Here is a 19,510-nt window from a genome sequence, read left to right on the forward strand (position 1 = left end):
GAGTAACATTAGCTGTTGGAGAAGAGCTAGAGCAATTGTGATTCTCATCCATTGCTGGTAGGAATATGAATTAATATAACCATCTTGGAAAATGCTTGACATAATGTCTTCCTTACAACCAAGCAATTCCACTCCTAGGTATATGTCCAAGAGAATTGGGTGTCTGCAGCACCAAAAGACATGTACAAGGTTATTCACAGAAGCTTTATTTGTAATCACCCAAAACTGGGAACAATCCAAATGGCCATCAACAGTAGAATGAATTTCTAGAGTTGAGACACAAGAAAGACTTAATTTTAAAGAAAATGTTTATTACTTAAATTTATGTATTATCTATAGCAGATACACTGGACAGAATAAAAAGCTACAGAGAGTTGTATGTGGAAAGTAAGTTTCCGCCTCATCCCTGCCCTGTAATCACTCGGTTTCCCTTCCCAGAGCAATTGTTAACGGTGTCTTCCAGAGATATTTCATGCACAGAAAGACCCATCTGTTTCACCCGGAAAAAAAAGCAAACAGTAGAATAAATAAACTGTGATATATTCATATGTTGGAATACTACCTAGCATATAATATATATATTACATATAAAAGAGCAAACTGTACATGCAACAATATACTACCTAGCATATAATGTATATATTACATATAAAAGAGCAAACTGTACATGCAACAATATAGATGGATCACATAGACATTATATTCGGTTAAAAAACCAGAATGCGGGGGTGCCTGGGTGGCTCAGTTGGTTGAGCATCCAACTTTGGCTCAGGTCATTGTCTCACAGCTCGTGAGTTTGAGCCCCGGATCTGGCTCTGTGCTGACAGCTCACAGCCTGGAGCCAGCTTCAGATTGTGTCTCCCTTTCTCTCTCTCTCTCTCTCTCTCTCTCTCTCTCTCTCTCAAAAATAAATAAACATTAAAAACACTTTAGGGTGCCTGGGTGGCTCAGTCGGTTAAGTGTCCAACTTCAGCCCAGGTCATGGTCTCGCAGTCCATGAGTTCAAGCCACGCATCGGGTTCTGTGCTGACAGCTCAGAGCCTGGAGCCTGCTTCGGATTCTGTGTGTCTCCCTCTCTCCCTCTCTCTGCTCCTCCCCTGCTAACACTCTGTCTCTCTCTCTCTCTCTCTCTCTCTCTCTCAAATAAACATTAACCAAAAAATTTTTGTTTAATTAAAAAAAACAACAGAATGCATATTGTACGATCTTATTTAAATGAAATTTAAGAGCAGACAAAATTTGTCCAGGGTGATAGGTATCAAGAGAGTGGTTACCTCTGGGGAGGCCTCTGGGGTCCTAGAAATGTTCTATATTTTGATCTGATGGTGTACCCAGGTAGTTGGCCTTGTGAAAATTCACAAAGCTGCACGCTTGAGATTAGTGTACTTCGCTGAACATGTGTCATATTTTAATACAAAGTAAAAATAAAAACAAGCAGGAAAAAAACATAATGACTCTAACTGGCAGCCAGGATTGAAAGCTACTGTTTTGTAGCCTGCAGCCTCAAAACGGCATTTAACAAATAGGTCACACTCTGCTTTGTTAATGAGATTTACCTTGTACCTCTTATTTCTCTGAACCCCTTCTTTCAGTGGACCCACCCTGAAACTTGCCTTTTCATCGCCAATCCCCACTGGCCTGGGGGTTAGTGGGAAAGAGTGGAACGAAATGCTATAAATGTGGAACTATTTCTCTAAACCTCTATTTTGAATTATAAGAATGTCTTACGCAATAATAGCACTGGGAAGGATAATTGACATCCAAAATTTATCTGGATCTTTTTCTCTCCTGTGATATTTTCTGAACCGTGATATGGATTATGACTTGCTTTGTAAACACTGTACAACGAAGAGGTTTCTTAGCACCACAGTCTGAAAGTGCATTTGATCTGAAAATATCTAGCCCTGCCTTCAAATTCTGCTCACAGCTACCTGACTAGGAAGCCAATTGCATTAACGGCATTACAGCCTCAGCTCTAGCACATTCTTAATCAAGTGCCATACCTTGGGAGGAAACCAGGGCTGGCTGAGGCTTCTCGATTCTGTCCAATGCCGGCATCTGAAATGAAAGCAAGTGGTCACATTTTTTGCTTTCAGGTTAAAGGTGTCTGTTCAGTTTCTGGAATGAATAGAAATCCTGTTCAAGATTAGGATTATACAATTCTTAGGACCTCCCCTATTTAAGGTTGGAACCTTCTTTTCCAAGTAGTTGGTCTTATCACTGACCCTAGAAAATACTCTTTTCCTTATTTCAACAATGATTATGAAACGCTACTCTGTAAAGGAATGTGGTCAGAATGCCAAGCAAATAAGGCCTAGCCTTAACCCTTATGGGGTTTTTCAGAGGCGTATCATATGTGCAGAAGTGAACATACTATGTTGCAGACTAAGCAAGAGTTTAAAAATGTAGTTCAAGGAAAGCGGCCCCAGGGTTCAGATGTGGCTGGGATCACTTCAGATTAGGAGGAAATAGCCAGGAGTCCCTCTTGACAGTCTCTACCCCATTTCAGCTTTATATAAAGAGCTGTAAGAGGGCAAGAATAATTGAAAAGCGATTCAAACCCTACCAGAACCTCCTGAAGAGCATCAAAGGGAACACAAGAGATCAATTAGAACAAGTCCCACACCCCCCTTCATTTCTCTTTGCCCACACACTGCGGTTCCAAGAGCCAAGTGAGCAAAAGGATGGAGCGTGGGAGACTGACAACCCCGTGCTCATCACTCCTGTCCTGTAACAGATGGCTTCTGTCATCTTCTACCATAAGCCTTTGATGTCGCTCCTCCTTCCTCTGTGCCCATAAAACAGTAAGAATACTAATATCTCACACTCGAATGACACTAGTGGTGTGGTTAGCCTGAGTACTTTTCCATTTACTTTTCGCAACCACCCTGTGAGGTAGATGTCACTCGTGTCCGTTTTACAGATGAAGAAACCAAGGCACAGAGGAGTTCAGTAGCTGGCCAGGTTCACACAGCTGGTACATGGTATGAGCCAGAACCTGAATCTGGATGCTGAGCCCATGCTTCTAGATTATATTCAAATTCTAGGGCACTGCTCCTTGGGCAAGGCATTCCATGACAATGGGAGCTGATGCTTACAACCCACGCTCTCATTTAGCCTCAAAGTATTTCTGAATATGTTGCCTTCAGCAAAGGCAATCTGGAGCAGGAAGAACAAAGCTGGAGACATCATACTGCCTGGTTTCAAAGTATACAACAGAGCTATAGTGATCAAAACAGTATGGTACTGATGGAAAAACAGACATTTAGACCAATGGAACAGAATAGAGGGCACAGAAATAAATACATGCACGTATAGTCAACTGATCTTTGACAGGGTGCCACAAACAAACAATTGGGAAAGGATGACCTTTTTAACAAATGATATTGGGAAAACTGTATATCCATATGCAGAAGAAATGAAATGGAACCATGATCTCATGCTATATACAAAAATCAACTCAAAATGGATTAAAAACTTAAACATAAGACCTAAAGTTATAAAAGTACCAGGAGAAAACATAAAGGTAAACTTGTTGACATTGGTCTGGGCGCTGATTTTTTTGGATGTGACCCCAAAAGCAATAGGCAATGAAAACAGAAATGGACAGCTGAGGCTGCATCAAAGTGAAAAGCTTCTGCATAGCAAAAGAAACAATCCACAGAGTGAAGGCAACCTACAGAATGGGAGAAAATATTTGCAAACCATGTATCTCATAAGGAGTTAATATCCAAAATATAACAAGGAACTCAGACAACTCAAAGCAAGCAAACAGCCTGAATTTTAGAAATGGTTAAAGGATCTGAATAGACATTTCCCAAAGGAAGACATAGAAATGGGCAACAAGTATAGGAAAGGTGCTCAGTGTGACTCATCACCAGGGAAATACAAATGAAACTACATACCTCATACTTGTTGGTCTGCTGCTATCAGGAAAACAAAACATAAGTATTGAGAATGTGGAGAAAAGGGAACCTTTGTGCACTTTTGGTAGTCACTATGGAAAGCAGTATGGAGGTTCCTCAGAATGTAAAAATAGAGCTATAAGTCTAGCAATTCCACCGCTGGGTAGATGTCCAAAAGAAAATTAAATCACAATGCTGAAGAGATATCTGTACTCACCTATTTATTGCAGCATTGTTCACAATAGCCAAGATACTGGAGCACCATAAGCGTCCATTGATGGATGAACGAATAAAGAAAATGTAATACACACACAGACACACACACACACGTTGGAATATTAGCTTTTAAAAAGAAGGAATTCTCATCATTTGCAATAATGTGGATGAAACTGGAGGACATTATGCTAAGTTAATTAAATAAGCTAGACACGGGGGCACCTGGGTGGCTCAGTTGGTTAAGCGTCCAACTTCAGCTCAGGTCACGATCTCATGGTTCGTGAGTTCGAGCCCCACGTCGGGCTCTGGGCTGATGGCTCAGAGCCTGGAGCCTGCTTCCGATTCTGTGTCTCCCTCTCTTTCTGCCCCTCCCCTGTTCATGCTCTGTCTCTCTCTGTCCCAAAAATAAATAAACGTTAAAAAAAAAAATTTAAATAAGCTAGACACAGAAAGACAGGTACTGAATAGTGTCACTTCTGTGTAGAATTTACAGGAGTCAAACTCTTAGAAGCAGAGAGCAGAGTGGTGGTTGCCAGGGGCTGAGTAGTGAGGGAAATGAGCAAATGTTCATTGAAGGGCATAGAGTTTCAGATATGCCAGAGGAGTAAATTCTGAGTAGCTCAGGTACAGCATGGTGACGGCAGTTAACCATACTGTATGGTATACCTGAAATTTGCTAAGAGAACAGATTTTAATTGTTCTTACACAAAGTAGTAATAGTGAGATGATGGGTATGTTAATCAGCTTGATTAAACAATTCAAAGTGTATACATAAATCAAATCACATTGTGCACTTGAAGTATATACGATTTTTATTTGGCAATTATATCTTAGTAAAGCTGGGAAAAAATGTTACCCATTCATGTCTGTTGGTGCCACGTCCACATTTAGAGTATTAAAGACAGTCTGTGACTCCCAGGGGCCATTAGAAATCCCATATTATTGGGGCACCTGGGTGGCTCAGTTGGTTACGTGTCCAAATCTTGGTTTCAGCTCAGGTCACGATCTTGTGGTTTCATGAGTTTGAGCTCCACGTTGGGCTCTGTGTGAGCAGCACGAAGCCTGCTTGGGATTCTCTCTCTCCCTCTCTCTCTGCCCCTCCCCCACTTGTGTGCGCGCGCGCCCTCTCTCTCTCTCTCTCTCTCTCTCAAAATAAATAAATAAACTTAAAAAGAAATCCCCTGTTATCTGCCTTGACCAGAGTATGGGCTCAATAAACATCTGATTCTTTTTTCCTGTATCCCATCCCCTTGCCAGTGCCTACCACGATGCCCTGCCCATACTTGGTAATCCAAAAATATTACTTGAATTGAAGACAATAAAGACACTAAATAAATTTACTCCAGAATTTTAGGCACAAGCTCTAGATACCACTTTCATTTCTCAGACTACACTTTGCATATTTTGTGCTGTAAAACAAATAATAAATAATGTCAGGAAAGCTTATCACAGAGCTTTCAGATGAATTATGGCAGACTAATAGCCATCTTGCCCCAAAATAACATCTGAACTAATGCATTATTATGATTACTCTCAGCCTCTGGGTGAATTTAAATCATTTTTCTTCTTCCTCTCTCTCTTAGGAAAAGCAATGATTAACCTGTTTGTGATAGATTGGAACTGGAAAAATAAGACTCATGACCACAGAGCATGACTAATGGTCAGAGAAAGGGACCAGCAATACCCACAGAGCTCTGTCCTTGGCTCCCCATTTATTCTTGTGCCTCTGCCCCGGTCCTCATGCCACATGGTCTGTGTGCTTTGGGCTCTGTGTTCTGTCATGTGTGGCGAGAGCTGCTGGATTCCCTGCCCAGACTCTGCTGCTGTAAATCATGGCTGCTCGGGGCTGAGTGTGCTGTGTGCCGACATTGGAACTGCCAATATTTAGAATACCGCAGACAAGCTTCTGCTGCAGGCTTCTCCTTTGGATCTAAAAAGTACCCTTTAAAAAAAGGCATTGAAATACTGGGTGGGGGGGGCGTCTAAGTCTTAATAGGATGAATTCTAAAGCACTATTCAATCAGGAAAACTAAACTTGAGATGATTTTGAGGTTACCTTTTAGGGCATAGGATGTGGATTTCCAACTTTATAGAAATAGGGGTTCTATCTTAGGGGGAGAACTTTTAGAAACTGAGAAAGAAGCCTATATACTTTCTCCTAAAATATTCCTCCTGTAGTTGGGGTGCCTGGGTGGCTCAGTCAGCTACGCGTCTGACTCTTGATTTTGACTCAGGTTATGATCTCATGGTTAGTGAGTTCGAGCCCAACATCAGGCTCTGCACTGACAGCATGGAGCCTGCTTGAGATTCTTTCTCTCTCTCTCTCTCTCTCTCTGCCTGCCCCCGCCCCTCTCAAAATAAACAAACAAAAAATATATTCCTCCTATGATCAATTAAGTCAAGGCATTTTGGTGCAAGGATGACTCCTTAGGGATTATATATATCCCTTTCTCTAATATGCTCTGGCCTGGAGCCTAAACCCCAGGCCTAGTCTGACTTGTTTGTGTTCTGTATCAACCAAGACCAACAACAGATCACATTTATGAAGTCTGTGCTAACGCCAGCCACTGTTCCAACACGTTGTTGTCACTTTCAGTTTCACAACAACCCAATGACATAGGATTTACATCCCCCTTCTGCCCCATTTATGGCTGAACAAAATGAGACACAGGGAGGTATGGTGACTCCTTGTAGGTTGTAGATTGGTGGCAGAGCTGGGATTCAAACATAGCTCACCCCTTAAAGGCTGTGGTGTGGCTATACTAAGAAGGAATATTGGTCAATGATGGTGAGAATAAGGGAAGGATGAGGTAGAAGAAATGAGACGACACAGGAAATCAAAGACGGCTGCAGGTTCTTTGCCACTTCTCCCTTCAAGATATGGAGTCTATCTGGGCTGGCCCTGTGATTGTTTTGACTGGTAGAATGTGGCACAAGAGTCATTGTATGAGACACAGACCTAAGTTTTAAGAGGCCTAGTGGCTTCTGCCTTTCTCCTGTTGGAAGTCAGATGTAAGGAAGCCCAGAGTATCTTGCTAGAGAGAGAGAGGTCACGTGGAGAAGACTGGAGAATGAAACATCTTATGGAGGGGAGACCATGTGGAGGAGGAAAGAGGCACCCCAGCCGATAGTACCAAGCCCCCCGCCCCCAGTCCTGTGAGAGAGGGCTTCATGGACTTCGAGTGCAGCCCAGCTGCCAGCCAAATGGAATCATGTGAGTAACTCTAAGTGAGACCAACAGAGGAACCACCCAGTCGACCCATGATAGAGTAAGAAATAATAAATCTTGTTTTAAGGCACAGAGTTTTAGAATGGTTTGTCACACCGCAATAAGCAACTGATACAGATGGTTATTGAATTACTTGAACTTAAAGTTCCTTCTTGCACTGAAAGTTTATGGCTCATGAAGTGAGATAAGCATATTTGGGTGGAGCAGAGTGCCAGACCGAGAAGTAAGTTGGGACCAGATGAGGAGGGCCTTCAGTGCCAAGCCGAGGAATTGGAACTGTAGCTGGTAGGTTCTGGAGATTTCTGAGGAGGGAAGTGATATGAGGAGATTGGTTTTGTTTTGTTTTTGTTTTTTTTTTTTTTTTGGAAGATTAACATAGCAGCAGCATATGGAACAGACGTGAACATACAGAACACATGTGAGAGAGAAGAAGGCAGAAAGACCTGATTGCTGAACAAAAAGCATGCAGTTAAAAATTACTGAGCAAGAAGCCACAAAAGGCAGAATCAAATATTCCATCTTTAAGGCACAGATGTTTTCTGCCTTAACTATAGACTCCATTAACTCTTTATCTTTTCCAACGATGAGTGTTCTTACTTTCAAACATTCATGGGAAGATACATGGTGTGTGATTAAGAGCCTGGGTTTTGAAATAAGAAAACTTTGGTTGTAAGTCTGTTCTCTGTCACCTTCTTGCTGTGTGACTGTGAGAAATTACTGCACCTTGATATGTCTTACCTTCCTTGCTGTAAAGTACAAATAATGGTATGCCTCATTGTGGGTGTTACAAAATAGGGACAGATGATGTCTGATGCGCGATGGTTGGTAAATAATGCCTGAGTAATACAAATACTATGATGGTTGTTTCTCTCTCACAGAGCAGCCCACGTTAGGAGTTTCAGGTTGGTGGGTGGCTCTTCTTTTTTGTTTTTTCTTTTGTTTTGTTTTTCCCCTTCACCTATTTCACCTGCCCCCCCCCCCCCCGCCCCCACCACATTCCCTCTGGTAACCATCTATATTGTTCTCTAGAGTTAAGGTTATTCTGGTCATGGCCATTCCCAGCAGAAGGGAGGTGAAGGAGTATGGAGGAGCACATCTAAGAAGTTTTATGGGGCTGATCTAGAAGTGGCACACACTTTACTCATATTCCATTGACAAGAACTTAGGCACATGGTCACAGAGGCTGCAAAGAGGGCTGGAAAATCCCAGCTACAGTTCCATTCAGCGAAGACAGAAGGAGAAAGAGGACTTGGGTACTAGTTAACATGATGGAACTACTAAACCAGCCTGTAAATATCTACCATCAAACTATACTCATCTCTTGGGTTGTAGACTAAGCATCAGGAGTTTAAAATTTTCCACAAGTGACTCTCATGTACAGCAAAGTTTGAGGGCCACTGGCTTAAGCCACCACTACCAGGGTTTGTTATTACTGGCAGCTCAGAGCATTTCTAACTCATAGGTTTTCTGAGGAAGGGCTTCTCAACCTTGTGTGAACATGGTGGGGTGGGGGTGGGGAGAGGGCTTTAAAATTTGTCAGTGCCCAGTGTGCATTCCAGACCAATCATATCTGAATTTCTGGGAGTGGACCTCAGCCATCAGTGGTGTTGAAAGCTCTCCAGGTGATTCCATTGCACAAGGAAGTTTGAGAACCACCACACTCAGAAGAGGAAAATTATTAGAGATTTGTCTCTTGGGCACTTCTCTGTCTCTTGGGTTAAGCCCACAATTTTCAAACTTTCATGAGCATGGATATCACCTGGGGTCCTTGTTAAAATGCAGACGCTGATTCAGTAGGTCTGGGGTAGGGCCTGAGATTCTGTACTTCTAATAAGTTCCCTGGTGAGGCTACTAGTTCATGGACCACTCCTCAAGCAGCCAAGGATTAAGCGACCATATCCATTTCTGGAACTCTTACAATTCAGCAGTTACAGGAATAAAGATTTTTGATAATTAGTAAAGACCAGTATATACTTTATTGTTCTTTCCTTCAACAGAACTATCATCCCATAAAAATACAATGAATATTTTCATGTTTCAAAGTACTCCATGAGACATTCCAAAAAGGAAATATTTGATAGATATCTTGTCTTTGAGAAAAAATGACTTGACCTTTTGTCCAAGGAAGTTAGAGAACTGTGGGAAAAGAGAGTTTGTCATCATCTTTTATTTTAAAATAAAGTTTTCATTTTAACAAATTTATTGGTCTTTAATAAGAAGCATGGACAATAATTTTAGAGGAAAATGAAGGAATGCTCTTTTAAAGATGACACTAAATACAGACCACAAAGGAAATTGGTAAGTTTACCCTGGAATTAAAACTTTTGTGCATCAGGGCGCCTGGATGGCTTAGTCAGTTAACTGTCCAGCTCTTGATTTTAACTCTCACAGTTGGTGAGTTCGAGAAATTGTGTTCACTTGATTACAGAATACCTATCTTTTGCTTATTTTATTTTATTTTATTTTAGATTATTTATTTTGAGAAAGAGAGCAGGGGAGGGACAGAGAGAGAGGGAGAGAGAGAGAATTCCAGGTAGGCTCCACACTATTAGTGTGGAGCCCAATGCAGGGATTGATGTGGGGCTCGAACTCATGGAACCATAAGATCATGACCTGAGCTGAAACAAGACTTGGATGCTAAACCTGCTGAGCCACCCAGTTGTCCCTTTTTAAATTAATGTTTTAAAATAAGCATTATGTGCACATACTTAACAATTATTTTGTACTTAAAGATTTGTAAGTAAAAAAACCAAAGCCCATCATCACACTCAGTCCCTCTCTTGATTCCTGTTCCCCAGTGGCAACCACATTCACCTCTTTGGCTCTTTCTTCCAATATTTAAGTGAATAATTCTTAAATTGTAATTTTGATTTATCAATTTTAACTCTTACCTATTGACTTCCCACCAGATGACTTCCCACCATTGTATAGTAGATTAAAATTGGCTCATCCTCTCCTTCCTAGTCCCCACCCTTCCAAACACACACACACACACACACACACACACACACACACACACACACACCTGCATACATCCATTTGCAAGTGTATCAAACAACTGTCAATTCCGTTTCCCCCCAGGGAAAGTACCTTTCTCCCAGAGATTTCTGGCCCTTCCCTGGGATGATTCCCAGGAATTCCCTCTGCCCTCCTCTTTGCTAGGTTTCATGATGTCCTCTTAAGCGGTCAACTCCCTGGCAGATCATCCTCACGCTCAGTTGACACGTTGGCCAGATGGAGAATTCCAGTTTGAAAATCATTCCCCTGGGATATTTTCAGGTACTGCTCCACTGTCTTTTAGTGCAGAAGACTTCTTAGTTCTTTTCCTATTTCACAGCCCCTTCATTCTCAGCTGGTTTTTGTTGGGTTGGTTGGTTTTGGTTTTCATCTTGTATTGTTTTCCTTTGTTGTTGTTCTTGTTGTTTGCCAGTTTCTCTTCTTGTTGATGATGTCTGTGTGTTGATATGCCTCACGGTTAAGTTCTCCAGATGTCTTTTCCTCTTCATCTGAATCCACTGCTTAGCTAATCTCAATCAGTCCCAACATGTTAAATTCCACCTCTTTGTTGATGGCTTGTGGATTTGTATCTCCGGCCTGGAGGTCTCCCCTGATGCCATGCTCAGATAAGCAACTGCCTCCTAACCATCCCAAATGCCTAATAGGCGTGTCAGACTTTACATCCCCAGAACTAATGTCTTCATTCCTCCCCCTCCACATGTACTCTTCTCACAGTCTTTTCATTTCAAGAAATGGTGACCCTGTCCTTTCAGCTGCTCAGGCCAAAAAACAGGCCAGGTCATCCCTGACTCTTTTTCTCTCACATTCCACATACAATCTGTCTGCAAATCCGGATCTCTGTGAAATGTTTCCTAATCCTAATCACTTCTCACTACTTCCTCTGCTTACTGTCCATGTTCAAGTCACCATCGCCTTATTCCTGCACATTAGCAAGAGACCCCTAACTAGTCTCTCTATTCTACCTTGGTCCCCCATAGTCGTTTCTGGACACAGCACCTAGAAAAGGAGTCTAACGTAAGTCAGATCATGTCACTCCTCTGCTCAGATGCTCTAGTGCCTTCCCATCTACAAAGTCTGGAACCATCTTCTGTCCCTTATCCTCAGCTCTCTGATTTAATCTCCTATTACTTTCTCTTTGCTTACTCCAGTCATTCACACTGCCGTCCTTGCTATGTAAACATGGGCCTTCCTGGGCACTTGCTATTATCTCCTTCTGGAGTGCCATTTTCCCAGATAGCCCTGTGGCTCACTCCCTTGCTCTCCCTTGAAATGTGACCCCCCTGACTGCCTGGATTAGTTTCCTGTGGCTCCTGTAACAAATGACCACAACTGGATGGCTTAAATCAACATAAATGTATTCCCTCACAATCTGGAGGCCATAAATCTGAAATCAGGATCACTAGGCCAAAACCAAGATGTCAGCAGGGCTGTGCATCATCTAGAGGCTCATCATCTAGAGGAGAATTGGTTCCTTGCCCTGGACAGCTTCTGGTACTACCAGCAATCCTTGACTTGGAGCCACATGACTGCAATCTCTGCCTCTTCCTCTTCTGTGTGTAATCATCTTCCCCTTCCTCTCATTATGGACACTTATAAGTGGATATAAGGCCCACCCTAGATAAACCAAGATAGTTTCCCTATGTTAAGGTCCTTAATCACACCTTCAAAGACTTTTTTCAAATAAGGTAAAATTAACCAGTTCCAGGAATTAGGATGTGAATCTTTGGGGGGGGGGGGGAGAGTATTTTTTAGCCTACAACAGTTTGCCCTCTGGCCCCCAAAGATTGATGCGTCTCCCACATCTATACCCAATTCATACATTTACAAGTCTCAACTCATTAAAGCATCCATTCAAGGCCAAAATCTCATCTAAATTTTTATCAGCTTCCAAGTCCCAAAACTCATTTTCTAAATTATCTAAACCAGGAATGGGGGACACTCTGTGTATGATCCATCCTGATGCAAAATTCCTCTCATGTGATCCATGAAACTAGAAAAGTTATCTGCTTCCAGAATACAATGATGGGACAGGAATAGGGTAATGGTTATGGACATTACTGTTACAAAAGGGAGAAAATGGAAGGCAGAAGGGAGCCACAGGTCCTAAGCAATATTAAAACCCAGTAAGGTTTCAAGGCCTGAAAATAATCTTCTGTGGCTCAAGGTAGACCTGTGGCTCTGCCCCCAGGGCCAAGGTTACCACACCACCCTGCCTAAAATTTGCACTCCCAGTTACTTTCTGTCTTACCATGCTTTTTTTTTCATAACATTTACAACTACCTGACACATATATCAGTATATGAGAATCCTGTGCTTTGTGTTCAATTTTTCTGTAAACCTAAAACTGCTCTAAAAAAAAAAAACAAGGTATATTACACTTGAAAAAAGTACAATCCTGCTCTTTTCATTATACCGTTGTTTTGAAGAAACTAAGACAATTGTCTTACAGAGTATATCATATTCTGAACTTGTCTTACTATTTGCTCATGGTATTATTGACTTGTTTCTTTCTCTTTAATTCAAGTCTAGAGGCTTGATTGGATTCAGGTTAAATATTTTTGGCAAGAATACTTCAGAGATGTTGTGAGCTTCATGTTGCAGCCTATCAGAAGGAACATGCTGTCAGATTGCCACACATTTAGTGATGTGAAGTTTGATCTTTTGTCTAAGGGAAAATCTGCCAAATCCCTTCCTTGTTAAAGGAACAACCTTCTCTTTGCAATAAATAAAAGGTCTGTACACTGACAGTGACCAGTCCCCCAGCAACCTTTCCTGATAGTTTTAGTATCTGTAGATCATTCTTGCCTTAATCAGTGATTACATTGGAGGTTGCAAAATGATTATTTTTGTAACTATCGTTATGTCAACTTTTCTAATCCAGCAAGTCTTCTCTCCTTTCGTTTCCCTTTCTCTTTTTTTTCCATCACTATTATTCCATGTGTTGCCATTAGTGATAGCCATTATTATTTCTGATGCTCTAATTGTTCTGACTTTGGCTAGTGAGAGCCCTTTGATCTGGTTCTGAAAACCTTTTGACACACTCCCATTAGCCTGTGAGCATGCATTTTCTTTCTTCTGAAACAGTATGTCAAGACTCACCTTGTACTTTTCCTGCCTTAGACACAGACTCCCCCAAAGTGCCTTTTACTGGAGAATCTTTTTGTGTTGTTGTTTTCTGATTATGAAAGCAATACAGGTCATCATAGAAGATCTGAAAAATAAAATATAAAGGAGAAAATGAAAAGCACTATTACTCTAACCACTCTTAACATTTATTGTACTTATTTCCAGGTTTTTAAAATATGTATCTATAGGTGAATATTTTAAATTTAAATTGCGGATGGATATTATGTATTTGGTATTGTACCATACTTTTATTGACTATATATCATGAACTTATTTCCGTGCCATTAGATGTTCTTTAAAATCATTATTGTAATATTTTTTATTTATAGAATAAATTTAATGTTTATTTAATGTTTTTATTTACAGAAACCAAATTTTTTAATCTTTTCCACAGCATCACAACTACCTTTTGTGATAAAACTAAAACCATTCCACAGCTATTAAGCTACATGCTAGAGCTCTGTGGAGGAATTAGGGCATTAGTTGAGTATCAAAAATAATAATAATAATAATGATGCAGGGGTGCCTGGGGGGCTCAGTTGGTTGAGTGTCTGACTTCAACTCGGGTCATGATCTCGCAGTTGACAAGTTCGAGACCCATGTCAGGCTCTGTGCTGACAGCTCAGAGCCTGGAGCCTGCTTCTGATTCTGTGTCTCCCTCTCTCTCTGCCTCTCCCCAGCTCATGTCTCTCTCTGTCTCAAAAATAAAGATAAACATTTAAAAAATAAAAAAAATAATGATGCCATGGAATGAACACATCCCTTGAAAACAGAAATGCCCAAAAGACAGTATATTCATGCGAGAGTTACTTCACTAGTTACTGTAGTGGATGTGTTTCCTTGAATCTAGGTTCTCTAGTGTCTTGAAGACAACCACCAGGTAGAAAAAAACAAAACAAAACAAAACAAAACACCAGGGGCTATTTTAAGTGCCCCCAAATGAAGTTGATTTTTAAAAAATATGGTTGACCAGCAAGTAAAAAGAGATTTCTCTTCTGCTACTTCCTTGCTATATGACCATGGGATGTTACTTAACTGCTCTGTGACTTGATTTTCTCATTGATAGACTAGCAGTAGTTCCTTCCACATTGCATTGTTGTGGCAGTTAAGTAATCATTAAAGTGTTTATCGCAGGGTCTGGCATACAGTCAGGTTCAATAAGTGCTAACTATTGGAATTGTCACTGCAGGCTGGAATGGTGAGTAGGTTTGAGCCAACATTAATGGCAGAGAATGTAGGCTGATGGTGGTGGCACTGAGGGGCCCTCTGGGAGAAAGGACACTCCAGCACAGAGTTCAAGATGCACAAGTTGTGTGAGTGAGCCTGTGGAGCAGGGTGGGTATCTATGTTGTGAAGCTTAGAGAAGACTGCTCTTATGATAGGGCTATAGCTCAGAGTAAGCATTTACCTTCTATCCGTCTTCCATGGCATTTTTCTTCATACACAGTCTACTGTTGCTGATGACTTGGATGAAAACAGTAGACGTATTTTTTATGGGGAAAGACTTGAAAATTTCTCATTGAAAAGTGGACAGACTATCAGCTAACCCATGCCAAGATGGGTTTTAGTAGAGTCCAAAGAGATCTTTATAGCTTTGAAATATTTTCAGTGTCTAGCTGATTCAAAATTCTCTCTATTCTTGCAGCCTCTTTCAGATCTGATAAATTTCTTAGAGGTACCCTGCTTCTCATAATGGGATTGTAAAGTCAAGTGCATGCACAGACCACTTCTAGCCATGGGGCTAAGGAAAAATTACTTAGTCCCCTAGGTCCTGACTTTCCTCATCTTTAGAACAAGAATTACAATGGTAGTAGCCACTATACAGGTATTGTAAGAATAAAATGCAATGTCATACATGTAGCACCGAATCTGATGCCAATAATTCATATATATATACATATATATATGAATAAACAACAAATGTTATATCTATTTACGATGATATAAGATGGAAAACCCTTATAGCTTCAGCATTTAGATCCTCCCTCCCATGACATTGTTTCTTTTTTTTTTTAATGTTTATTTATTTTTGAGACAGAGAGCATGCCAGAGGGACAGAGAGAGAGAGAAAGGGACAGAGGATCCAAAGTGAGCTCTGCACTGACAGCAGCAAGTCCAATGTGGGGCTTGAACTCATGAACCATGAGATCGTGACCTAGGCTAAAGTCAGATGCTCAACCAACAGAGCCACCTAGGCACCCCCATTATTTCTTATCCACTTTGTCAACTAGACTGCCTGAGAGATATATTTCTTTGAATGTGAGGAACTTAGTAGGAAAGAATCTCCCATATCTATTTCCACTCTAGTTATCCATGAAATTTATTCATTAATTCTACAAATTATATTGAGCACTATATTATGCTTCATTATGCTGGATCATGGGCATTCACAGGAGGTACATATATATGAGAAAGTTGAAACCATTTAGTCCCCTATGATATTGTTCGGGGTTGAAAATGGGAGTACATGCCTGGTTTATAACCAGCCCTATTTAGCTGCTTATTTAGCAAGTCTAATATAGGTTCCTCTGCTTCTTGAAAGTTCAAGTTACTCTACTTTGCTTTTACTAAAGACCTAGATGGTACCTGTTTTCACTAACTGAAAGAAATCCAAAGAAGATTTGAGTGTTCCCACCCAGCTCCTTCCTGGGGACTATATTCAGCATCTCAGTATCATGCTCCCTTAGCTTTGAACTGCGTCTCTGAGCATCTGGGCTTTATCTCCACTTATTTTATGAGTCAGTTAGCAAGATGTATCCGAAGGTATCAGAAAAGCATGAGAGGTTATTTTGGGGGTCTGGGAATGCTCAAATTTTCGTGTAAATTAGTGGGAATTGTTTCTTCACTTTATTCCATTTCTGCTTATGAAAGCTTTTTTTGGTTAAAGTTTATTTATTTATTTTGAGAGAGAGACAGCACAAGCAGAGGAGGGGCAGAGAGAGAGAGAGAGAATCCCAAGCATGGGGCTCGTACTTATGTAACTGCAAGATCATGACCTGAGCCTAACGCAAGAGTTGGACGCTTAACCAACTGAGCCATCCAAGCATCCCACAAAAGCTTTCATAGAAATACTCTACTTTCAGATAGCAGGGGAAACATGCATTCAAATAAATGTAGGATCTAAGCCCTTTAAGAAGACAGGACTTTCAAAGAGCCTCAAAGGGAAACTTAATAGGAACCCATGGGGGAGGGGAAGGAAAAAAACAAGAGAGGTTAGAGTGGGAGAGAGCCAAAGCATAAGAGACTCTTAAAAAATGAGAACAAATTGAGGGCTGATGGGGGGTGGGAGGGATGGGAGGGTGGGTGATGGGTATTGAAGAGGGCATCTTTTGGGATGAGCATTGGGTGTTGTATGGAAACCAATTTGACAATAAATTTCATATATTTAAAAAAAAAAGAGCCTCAAAGGTAAGGTGCACATTTGATAGCTTTGTCTGGAACATAGTCTCCAGATTATCTCACCATGAGTGGGTGAGGGACATGGCTATATCCCTGGAACGTTCCAAGTTCATTATTGAAGGATCTGTCATGGCGATGGTGACAGACTCATGCAGCCATCTTCTCAGAAAAGCATGACAGACTTGGGGACTAGAGTGTGTGTTTAAATTCTGGGTGCCTAAGCAATATTTTGGGAAAGGCCCTTTTCTAGCCCACAGCTTCTAAAAATGTTCTGGGCTTAAAGTTTTGGCCCAGGGGTTGAGGTGCTGTGCTATAGAATGCTTTGGGAATTGTTCAGTGACCTTAGACAGGCTACGCCAAGTCTCCCTAAATCACCTGTGTACATAGTTGAGCTATATTCAGCAATGAACATCTAAACAAGGAAAAGAGGACAATTGATTGAGCGAATGCAGCGGCAGGGAGAGGAAGATAGAGAAATGGCTCCACTTGCCCATCTTCCCTAATTTATCCATTAAACACATTGTCTCAAGTGCCTTTTATGTGCCAGGCACCGTGCCAGCTGTCTGAACCTTGCAGGTTTCAAGGCATTCTCCTCCTTGGGTTGAAATGACTCAGAGACATAGTATTAATTTGTCCTTTTCATTAATTAGTACTAATTGCACCAACCACAGATCATACCCTGGGGTTCCCATCTTTATAGTCCCAGAAGGGAATGGAATGTTAGGGGTCAGGGAAATACCAAAAGAATCACTGGTCTCTCTCCCTCAGGTCTTATCAGAAGTGAGAGTCTTATTTCTCATTGGCTCATTTCCCCCCTAAAACCCCATCAGAAAGAAGATAACCTATTATTGGCTGGGCAAGTTTAATAAATCAAAGCACTCTTCTGGCTGGGTCAGGCTGACCAGGGATAAAATTAATATTTGCTTCAGGACACATGTTGAGTTCAACCTTTGTCTGTATCCAAAGTTTCTACCTTCAGGAGGGTGGAAATTAATACTCTTCAGCATTTGAAAATGCTAAATACACACACTGATGTGTGATGTACCTTTTCTTATGAAAAGCTGGAGTTAGAGCATCACAAACAAAACTTTAAAAAATACCCTCACCCTCCTGAAACCGGTACTACACTGTATTTTAACTTGAATTTACATAAGTACATTTATTTTAAATATATAAGTTCTAAAAATAATAATAAAATTAAAGCATACTTCAACTAAAAAAATACCTCATTATCTGCAAAGGTGCTTTGTGGGGAAGCAACAACCCACCCCCCCTCCCCAACTCAAACTACATGAAAGAATACAGAAATTTACATTGTGGTGATACAAGGAAATGCAAGCTTCCAAGCCGGTTAACTCAGGGCGGGGGGGGGGGGGGGGGGGGACAACAATGTCCACAAAGACCCAGGTTATCTTTGTGTCTTCACTCCGCCATCTTTTGTGTTGGCATCCTCCTCTGGGGAGCCTCACTGTGACTGCAATAGTTCAAGGTCTCAAACCTGGACACAGCACTATTCTCCAGAAGGAGAGAGAGACAGACTCTTCTTGCTGTTCTGTCATAGGAGCTTTCCTCAAGAGCCCCAGATTTCAGCACTCCCGTGCCTCACCAGTTCCTTTACATGGACAAGGACAAGGACAAGGGTAATGGGATTACACTTGCCCAGTCAGTGCCTCCCCTGGAACCAGAGCTGGAATCAGTCTCACCTGAGGCACCTAGCTGAGTAGGCAGGGAGGGATATCTGAACACAGTTGGTATTCTGCTAGTGAACAAGTAGGAGGATGGATGCTGGGTAGATAACATGTAGTTGCAGGAAACAAAACTCAATTTATGAGTAGATTAGGCTAAAAAGTATTTTTCCCTCATAACCTAAATTATTGTGTTAGCTGGCTGCTGACATTGATTCAGCAGCTTGATGATGTCATGGTTAGACACGTGGTGATGCTCTTGATCTTTCCCTTGTGTTTTTCACCTCTTGGTCCCAAGATCACCCTTTCAGATCCGTACGTCATGTCCAGATTCAAAGCAGAAAGAAAGGGGGAAAGGGCACGGGCTGTATAAAGTATTGAGTGCTGGAGTCTGTGGGGCATATGAAAAACTAGACTTAATCTCCCAATTTTACAAGGGTCTACAATTCACATGGGGAAACCAAACATACCCTAGAAACCACAAAACAATGTCAGGACCATGAGAAGCATGCCAACGCCTAGGTGGCTTGCATACCTGAAGGGAGCAGATCTGTGTCTACTTGTCCTTTGAATTGCTTTTCTGTTGAGACAGATAAATGTCTCAGAGGCTCTTGGATGACAGTATTGCCCTGGCAGGGGTTCAAGGTGGCTGGAAATAGAGAACATTTAATGAGCGTAGCAGCAGAGCCATTGAGGTGCAACTGAATGTAACAAAGAGGACAAAAACCTCTGCCAATGACATCTGAGTTTGGTTGGGCTCTCAGCTCAGGTTTCAGAAGGCCAGGCAGGTCCTGCTGAGAGCCATCTAACTGCCATATTCCATTCTGTGACCATGAGTCAAGTTTGGAAGAAGTTTAAGAAAAGTAGTTACTCTTTAGCTCGTCATTTGGGTATTTCCTGTCTCCCATAACAAATTTGGTAAGGGCAGGGAT

The 19,510-nt window shown here is 41.4% G+C and overlaps 2 long non-coding RNA genes across 2 annotated transcripts in view; one reads left to right on the forward strand and one right to left on the reverse strand.

Moving 5' to 3' along the window:
* Positions 1-11,190, reverse strand: part of LOC128773013 (uncharacterized) — a 45,690-nt gene extending 34,500 nt beyond the window's left edge. Inside the window, exons 1-2 of the long non-coding RNA XR_008417192.1 lie at positions 10,441-11,190; positions 2,004-2,058 (exon numbers count right to left, since the gene is read on the reverse strand). This is a non-coding gene — a long non-coding RNA (uncharacterized LOC128773013). The remainder of the gene's footprint in view (positions 1-2,003; positions 2,059-10,440) is intronic.
* LOC109268481 (uncharacterized) overlaps positions 1-19,510 on the forward strand; it is a 70,752-nt gene that overhangs the window by 26,211 nt on the left and 25,031 nt on the right. The gene's annotated exons all lie outside the window — the stretch shown is intronic.

This window comes from Panthera pardus, unplaced genomic scaffold (assembly GCF_024362965.1).
Source record: "Panthera pardus isolate Hobbes unplaced genomic scaffold, ASM2436296v1 HiC_scaffold_24, whole genome shotgun sequence".
In the NCBI taxonomy this organism is placed as follows: Eukaryota; Metazoa; Chordata; class Mammalia; order Carnivora; family Felidae; genus Panthera; species Panthera pardus.